The following is an 8636-nucleotide window of genomic DNA, read 5'->3' as shown; positions in this document are numbered from 1 at the left end:
GGTATGCGGGCTCAGTAGTTGTGGCGCACGGGCTTAATTGCTCCGAGGCATGTGGGCTCTTCCTGGACCAGGGCTCAAACCCCTTGTCCCCTGCATTGGCAGGTGGATTCTTAACCACTGCTCCACCAGGGAAGCCCCGCGGATAGCACTTTTTTTTTTTTTTTTTTGTAGGTACGCGGGCCTCTCACTGTTGTGGCCTCTCCCGTTGCGGAGCACACGCTCCGGACGCGCAGGCTCAGCGGCCATGGCTCACGGGCCCAGCCGCTCCGCGGCATGTGGGATCTTCCCAGACCGGGGCACGAACCCGTGTCCCCTGCATCGGCAGGCGGACTCTCAACCACTACGCCACCAGGGAAGCCCGATAGCACTTTTTGATCACTTACTTTGTGCCCTATCCTTGTGTGTGTGTGTTTTTAATTTATTTATTTTTGGCTGTGTTGGGTCTTCGATTCTGAGTGCAGGCTTTCTCTAGTCGCGTCCAGCGGGGGCTACTCTTCATTGAGGTGTGCAGGCTTCTCATTGCCGTGGCTCCTCTTGTTGCGGAGCACAGGCTCTAGGCGCATGGGCTTCAGTAGTTGTGGCTCACGGGCTCAGTAGTTGTGGCTTGCGGGCTCTAGCACGCAGGCTCAGTAGTTGTGGCGCACGGGCATAGTTGCTCCACGGCATGTGGGATCTTCCCGGACCAGGGATTGAACCCGTGTCCCCTGCATTGGCAGGCAGATTCTTAACCACTGCGCCACCAGGGAAGCCCTGCTCCTCTTTCAAAACCCAGCTCTGGTGTTTTCTCCATGATGCTTTATTAACCTCTCCTAGACTTCTTAACTCACGTAAATTGTCTTTCCTCTGATTTTGTACCTATTTCACATTTCTCTCTTTAATTGTTCAACACAGCTGTCTCTCTCGCTGGTCCCTGAGCTCCTGGGAGGCAGGGATTATGGATCATTTATTTGTATATTCCCCAAATTTACCATATGGTAAGTGCTTTGCAAATGTTTGAGGAGTTGAATTAAATTGCATCTACATACAAGGGGTGTATCCTTGTTCAAACAGATTGAGTTTCTTTTCTGATGATTTCATTTTGGTATAAGTTTGCTTTCAGTTTAAATAATCAAAACATATTTGGATAAGTATTCTTGAGTGGATCAAAAATAACTTTTAATATATTCCTAGTGTTGATACTTGCAAAAAATCGAAAAGATTTTTATTTGTATCAAAAAGATTTTTATTTGGGGCTTCCCTGGTGGTGCAGTGGTTGAGAGTCCGCCTGCCGGGTTTGTGCCCCGGTCCAGGAGGATCCCACATGCCGCGGAGCGGCTGGGCCCATGAGCCATGGCCGCTGAGCCTGCGCGTCCGGAGCCTGTGCTCCGCAACGGGAGAGGGCAGAACAGTGGGACGCCCGCATACCGAAAAAAAATTTTAAAAAAGATTTTTATTTGTATCCAAATAAGAGAGTGAAGAAGGAAGGGGAATGCTCTTCATATTTTATCTGTAAGGAAAAAACACAATCTAGAAGTAGAAAAGTAAAGGTGACTTTCAGATCTAGTTTCTGGTTCATACACGAGAAGGAATTTAAACATTGGGAAGGCTGATTTGTCTAGAAGAACCTTTTTACTTTGGGTTTCGTAACTCAGCAATCTCACCTGGGGGCTCAGGTGAGCATACTGAGTTATGTGTGAAGGCAGAAATAAGTTACTAAAAATTGAAGGTGGTTAATATTAACTTCCTTTTCTTTCATAAATAAACCCTGTCATCCAGGACTAATGGGTGAAACTCAGAGCAATTTCAACTAAACCAGGGCTCCACACACTTTCTGTAAAGGGCCAGATGGTACATGTTTTAGGGCTCATAGGACAAATGGTCTCCAGGGATTGAACCCTCACCCTTGGCAGTGAAAGTGTACAGTCCTAACCACTGGACCTCCAGGGAACTCCCTTTTTTTTTTTGACAAATGGGCTCTGAAGCAACTACTCAAACCTTCATACACTAGAAATGTTACTTTCTGAGAAATGTAGGAAAGTAAATTTGCTTCTTTTATTACTCAGAGATTTTATGTGGCTTATTGTATTGGTAAGGGTTCTCAGAGAAATAGAACCAATAGGATACATGTAGAGATGTATATAAGAGGAGACTTATTCCAGGAATCGGCTGACAGGGTTAGAGAGGCTGAGAAGTCCCACAGTCTGCCGTCTGCAGGCTGGAGACCCAGGAAAGCCGGTGATGTAATCCAGTCTGAGTATAAGGCCTGAGAATGAGGATGGCTGACATCCAAGGGCGGGAGAAGAGTATATTGCAGCTCAAGCAGAGAGCGAGATTTCTCCCTTCCCCACCTTTTTGTTCTCTTCAGGCCCTCAAGCGCGTTGGTGAGGGCCTCTGCTTTACTGAGTCCAGAATCAAGTGCTAATCTCTTCTGGAAACACCCTCCCAGACACACCCAGAAATAATGTTGTACCAGCAATCTGGGCACCCTTAGCTCTGTCAAGTTGACACGTAAAATTAACCACACATCTACCATTAAAGTAACTTTTACTAAAAGAAAAATACGAATATATTTAAGACTCACCTTATTATTAAACGTGTTCATGTTTAAAATACCCAGTGAGATAGAGTAGGGTGGTCTTTGAAAACTGCAAACCTGACTCTCTTACTCTCCAGGGCCCCGCATGGTTCACAGAATCGAGTGTCACTGTCTTTACCGTGGAGTATCAGCGAGGGTAGGCTGGATTATGCCACAGTAGGAAACGCACCCAGCAGAACTCGCTTGGGACAGCCAAGGTTTAGTTCTTACCCAGGCTCCACGTCCATCATGAGTTGGCCCCTCCAGGACCCTGGCTGACAGTGCTGGCACCATCTTTAACACAGCCAGTCACTAAGGGGCTCTTTCAGCAAGACTGATTGCTCTAGTTCAGAAGAGACACACTCACTTTTGCTCATGAGTTATTGGCCAGAGATTGCTCCAGGACCACCCAATCCCCAGGGGGGAAGTACATCCCTCCCACACATCCGGGAAGAAATGTTCACAAAGCAGCGCTCACGACCGTCAGACGCAGTGTTCTCGATCTGTCATGGTATTTCTCCAGCTTCTTTTCCCATCTGTGACAGGACTAGTTTGTAAGAACATGATTAGGACTTTGTGTTTTGATCCTCTGTGTGTGTGTGTGTGTGTGTGTGTGTGTGTGTGTGTGTGTGTGTGTACAGGGAGTGGGAGAAATTCTCTGGCAAGAGAGTGTAAAAAGGTTAGTTTAGAATGAAGCCGTTACTTTAATCACTGAACTACTTAAAGTTCTGGGTCAATAGTGTCAGAGGAACCAGCAGGGCCTTGGTGAGCCCATGCTGCCCTTCGTCTAGGGGGATACAGCTCTGCTCTACAGGGACAGCTTGGTGAATGGAGTGTGGGTAGACTGCAGCCTCGACTTGCTGTTTGGTCAGATACTTTTGTGCAGTGAGCAACCCGTACAACCGTACATGTAGGGCGACCTACTTATCCAGTTGAAAGTCCCATGACCTGGGAATACCCCCAGACCCAGGCAAGCAGGAATGGTTGGTCACCCTACCTGCATGGTAGCCCTGGGTACCAGGGCAGTAGTTCCTTATACTCAGAGGTCAGTTTGTCTATTCTACTAGGTTTCTCATTTATCTGGGCATAGCTAGCATAATGAAAAGACCCTGGTTTGAGTCCCAGCTCTGCTACTTACTAGCTTTGAGATCTTCGGTAGTTCCCCCGCTCTCCCGAGCCTCATCTTTGCATCCGTAAAATGGAGGAAGTTGATATCCACATCAGAAGGATGTGTTGAGCGGCTCCTTCAATGAGTTACAGCCTGTAAGGGAACCAGGGCAGCTTCTCAGGAAACGGTAGTTGATGGCACAGAGGAAGAAGGTACATTCCAGAGGACAAGAGATCCTTCCCAGCAGGAGGACTTGTGCAAACAGCTCACAGGCATTCATCAGGAACAGCTGTGAGCAGGCTAGGACTTTAACTCCACTTTACAAGTTAAAGAGCTGCAAACAAAAGAGTCAAGAGACTTAACGTTTAACCTGAGCTTTAAGCGGAGACCTCTGTACCTTCAGCTGATTATCTCACTAGTTAATTCTTAGGTCTCCAGCGAGAAGTGGGGCTGTGAGCATCTTCCCAGCTCTCTGGAACCATAGGCTGTTTCTGTGCAGAACTGACCATCCAAACAGGGCAGTTTCCACATCGCAGAGTTGCCATTCACGGTGAGGATGTTTGAGCTTAAAGTTCGACATTTCATGTATGTTACACACTCTTTTTTAGCCAGTGGTATTGCAAAGGTTAACTTCTGTGATAAACAGAGCATGTTAATGGCCACATGTGCACAGGCTTCATTGCCCCCTCCTCACCATTGCCCTCTCCCCTCTCCCCTCCTGCTACACAATTTCCTCAGGGTGATAAATAACCCTAACAAAGCCTGGAATCTGAGTATGCTTTGAGTAGCCTCCGAATCTCCAACTCAAAACTGTGTTCATGGAAAGAACACTCAGCCTGTGGCTTCTGTGCAGCGGCTCTGCAAGGAGAAGAGGATGGGTTCTTCAAGGCCAGCAGCCATGGATGCTGTACTGCACAGTCTCGATGCCTGCCCTGTCCACAGCCCCCGGGAAGGACCGTCTTTCCACACAAGCCATCACCACAACTCAGTGGGCAGGTGTGAGCACCTGAACCTGGAGGAACGCAACTCCAGAGCGGCCGGCAAACACCCCGTCCACACACAGCTCCCCACTCCAAGTAAAAACTCAGCAGGAAAAGTCTTATTCACACAGTAGCAGAGTAAGCCACACCAGCGACCTGGTCCTTTCTCCTTACGCGTGAACGGGGTGGGGGATGACGCACTGCCCGTAGGAAGAGTCCCAGAGCCTCATCTGTCAGAAGGCTGACTCCCGTTTCCTCTCCAGCCCCTGACATCATAGCTTAGGTTGTAATTTCTCTTCCTGTTTCATCTGGCAGCTCTCTACTGTCAGCTTTCCATCTTCCAGAAGTGTGTTGAGATCTCTCATTTGTGATTTTCTCTCCCCTTTACAGCTCCTTCCCCGTCCCTTTTTTCTTTTCTGAACTTCCTTTTTAAAACTTCAATATCTTAATTTTAGGGGGGTCTCAAGTAACAAGAGAAGCAAACTCTGCCTGATCTGTCATTTTGAACCAGAAGCCCGTAGATGTTTCTCTAAGCAGTGAGAACTGGTCAGCTAATGGAAAGTCTGCATCACAAATCCCACTTTCCATCTTTTGTTCAAACGGGGTATAAGTCATCCATGTTTACCGCATAGGGTGCGAATCTTTTACAATGTTATAGAATGGGCCAAATCAATCATGATGTAAACATGCCAACTCTGAGGACTTAAGATACGTTATTTCTTTTCTTTTTTTAAATTTTTTTAATTTTTGGCTGCATCGGGTCTTTGTTGCTGCATGCGGGCTTCCTCTAGTAGTGGCGAGCGGGGGCATCTCATTGCGGTGGCTTCTCTTGTTGTGGAGCATGGGCTCTAGGCTCAGTAGTTGCGGCATGCAGGGCCTAGAGCGCAGGCTCAGTAATTGTGGTGCACGGGCTTAGTTGCTCCACAGCATGTGGGATCTTCCTGGACCGGGGATCGAACCCATGTCCCCTGCATTGGCAGGCAGATTCTTAACCACTGCGCCACCAGGGAAGTCCAAGGTATGTTATTTCTGAATAAATCTTGCAAAGGAGTTCTGTAACTCATTAATAGTCCTTAATGAATGGTGTTGACTCTCCTTTACAACTTCTCCCACCCCTCTCAGTGGTGAAGCCATGAAACCAAATTCAAAAGCTTGGAACTTTGCAAGAAGACAATAGCAATTCTATGAGATACTGCTCTCAAAAGGTATGAAGGCATCAGCAATAACTGATAGCACTGTGGCTCTCTCAAGTTACTGATTAAGCATTAAAAATAGAAACATGGCTTGCTTACATTTCGAATGCTATCTCATTTCTCATCTGAATACAAACGCTATCCTTCTGCATATTCACAATGACGGGCACCTACACAATATCTCTCTCCTATGTAATAGCTAGTGATGGGTCAGGGATGGTGGGAAATCATAGAGGTTCTGAGCAGAGAGATCTAGAGGGTTCCTGAAGAAGGGCACTTGAGTGGGGCTTTGCAAGGGGGGCAGGGGTTGCCCGCCCACTGCAGTGAGGGTGGTCCTCAGGCTGCGGTAAGGAAAGGACCTGCTTCATCTCCAGATGCCAGGCTAGTCCTGTTGCCAAGGGAAACATCACTCAGGACACATCTCCTGCCAAAAGTATCAACAACTGTAGTTCTCTCGCAAAGTTTAATTTATTCATTGCGGGATGTTCTTTTCCAGGGGTTTAAGCAGACAGCTCCCACCCTGGGCCTCATCTTCCACCGCCCTCACCAGCCACCACCCCAGTCACTGCATAAAGAAGTCCTTTAGCTGGAGAAGTGTGGCTGCCAGTATGGCTGCTTCCTTAAGAGGGATCAGACCCCATTTTCAAGGTCCCAATATTCCCGGGACTTTGCCAACCCTTTGGGACAAAGAGATTCTTGTTTATTTCTAGAGATGGTCCTAGGTGGCATTGGTCACGTGGGAAAACTCAGGTTGTTTGCTTGTCATGGGAAGCTTCTAATAAAAGTAGTCTGGGTTTTTAGCACAAGTAGATGGAAGCCAGGTCCCCAAATGTAGCTGATTTTAAATGCACTCTCAGAGTGGAAAGAACAGAGGCTTTGGCAGTTACACTCACTGAAGCTGAGTGAGCCAGACACGTCTGGGGAAAACAGGGTTGGAATCAAGAGCGGTCAGAAAAATCAGTTGCCCTGGGAGGTGAACACAGGGAGCTCTGGATATATTTAAACTGTGAGTCACATGACTAGACTCTACTTACGCAGTAGTAAAACATGTTTTCCTTTAAATGATTAAACTTAGTTGAACTTAGTACAAGAAAGATTTCTTTTCGCTGTGAATGTTTTTCTACCAGGTTTAAAGAGTTTCAAGATGAGATTTGTTTTCTTAAAAAGAAAACTTATATCAATACCTTCCAAACTAGACACATCTGTGGAATCAGAACACCCAAATGACACCAAATCATGTATTTGGCCCATCTCCTGCATCTGGATGGTTAAGACAGCACATCAAAAAAATGTAAAAACAAAAATAAAGAGGGGTTACAAATACTTCCTTAGTCTCTTGATAATAAAACAAATGGATATAGACTTGAATCCCATGTTTATTCCATTGTCTTGGGCATAAAGCTTTCAATGCCTACTCCTGAAGTGATAAAACAGTAAAATTTCAAGTCTATGGTAGGGAAAGTTTAGCCAAAATTTGATTTTAACAATTATTCTGCAGTCCCATCTGGATTCAGGTTAATGTCAAGATGTGAGTTAAACCCAGGATGTTTGAGTTGTCTTGCTTTGGAGAGGTTAGATTTTTTTAAGTAAGTGAGGAAGGGAGAGAAAGAAGTCAAGTCTTAAAATGCAAAAGCACAACCAACAATAACACCACCGTGATTGAATTAGACAGCTTCGGCCTTTTTCTTATTTGGGGCTTGGTTCATTTAAAAATAATAAACGGGCTTCCCTGGTGGCGCAGTGGTTGAGAGTCCGCCTGCCGATGCAGGGGACACGGGTTCGTGCCCCGGTCTGGGAGGATCCCACATGCCGCGGAGCGGCTGGGCCCGTGAGCCATGGCCGCTGGGCCTGCGCGTCCGGAGCCTGTCCTCCGCAACGGGAGAGGCCACAACAGTGAGAGGCCCGCGTAACGCATAAAAAAAAAAAAATAATAATAATAATAAACGTTTTTCTTTCTTTCTTTTTTACTATCCAATGACCAAAAGCTAGAATTAATTACGATCAGTACCTACTGGCTTTTTCCTTGGGGAGAGAATGCTTTCTCTGTCTCCTTTCAAATTTTTTCTTTCCCCTAAGTAGTTACTTTTTTAATGAGGCTCGGCATTCTAGCACCAGATCTCCTTTGGGGCAGGAGGAGAGGAACGGGAAACCCAGGGCCCACCACTGCCTGCTGCCGGCTCCCTTGCGGAAAGACTGCAGCTGGGAGTCCGGTCCGGGAGAATCGCCCCCTTCCCTCCTTCTGTCCCGTCTTAGGTCGCACGAGAGAGCAGGGCAGAAATTGAAGGGTGGGATACCCGGTACCTTCATCATCTTACTCCATCCTCAGAGGTATTTCTGCCGTCCGGCCCCTTCCCCCAACTTAACATGTGAGGAACAGGAGGCTGGGAGAGGTGAAGTCCCCATCGCGCTCTAAGCTCGGGAGGGGCCGGGCTGTGGAGTCACCTCCGCACTCATCACCACCCCACGCAGGCCGGTCTGGGCGTGTTGCTGGAGCTCCAGTGCTTTCAGTTCTTCCAGGCGGCGGGGACCTGGAGGGTCGGGGAGCCAGAGCCTGGAGGGCTGACCCCGCAAGGAGAGGCGGGGCCCGAGGCGGGCCGGAGGGAGGAGGAAGGAGTCGGAGGAGGAGGGGACGCCGCGCCCCAGTGCCCTCGCCATCCAGTGCCCGGATACCCGGCCCTCGTTCCCCGCCCCCGGCCGCCGGCTCCCCAAGAGCCCTCACCCGCGGCTCTCGGCCCCCACCTCCAGGCCGGGCTCAGCACCCCAGCCCCGGTCGCGCCCCCTCCCACGTTCCCCTGTCCCGG

At 48.2% G+C, this 8636-nt stretch overlaps 1 long non-coding RNA gene across 1 annotated transcript; it reads right to left on the bottom strand.

Annotated features, from left to right (window-relative positions):
• Positions 1-1410: 1410 nt before the first annotated feature.
• Positions 1411-8404, bottom strand: LOC116763885. The gene is made up of 3 exons (XR_004352666.1): positions 8137-8404; positions 3693-3815; positions 1411-1486 (listed from the first exon to the last, which is right to left on the bottom strand). It is a non-coding gene; the product is annotated as an uncharacterized LOC116763885 (long non-coding RNA).
• Positions 8405-8636: the final 232 nt, after the last annotated feature.

This window comes from Phocoena sinus, chromosome 13, assembly GCF_008692025.1.
Source record: "Phocoena sinus isolate mPhoSin1 chromosome 13, mPhoSin1.pri, whole genome shotgun sequence".
Classification (NCBI taxonomy): domain Eukaryota; kingdom Metazoa; phylum Chordata; class Mammalia; order Artiodactyla; family Phocoenidae; genus Phocoena; species Phocoena sinus.
Note: the sequence above shows the minus strand (reverse complement) of the source record. Positions and strands in the feature narration are given on the sequence as shown.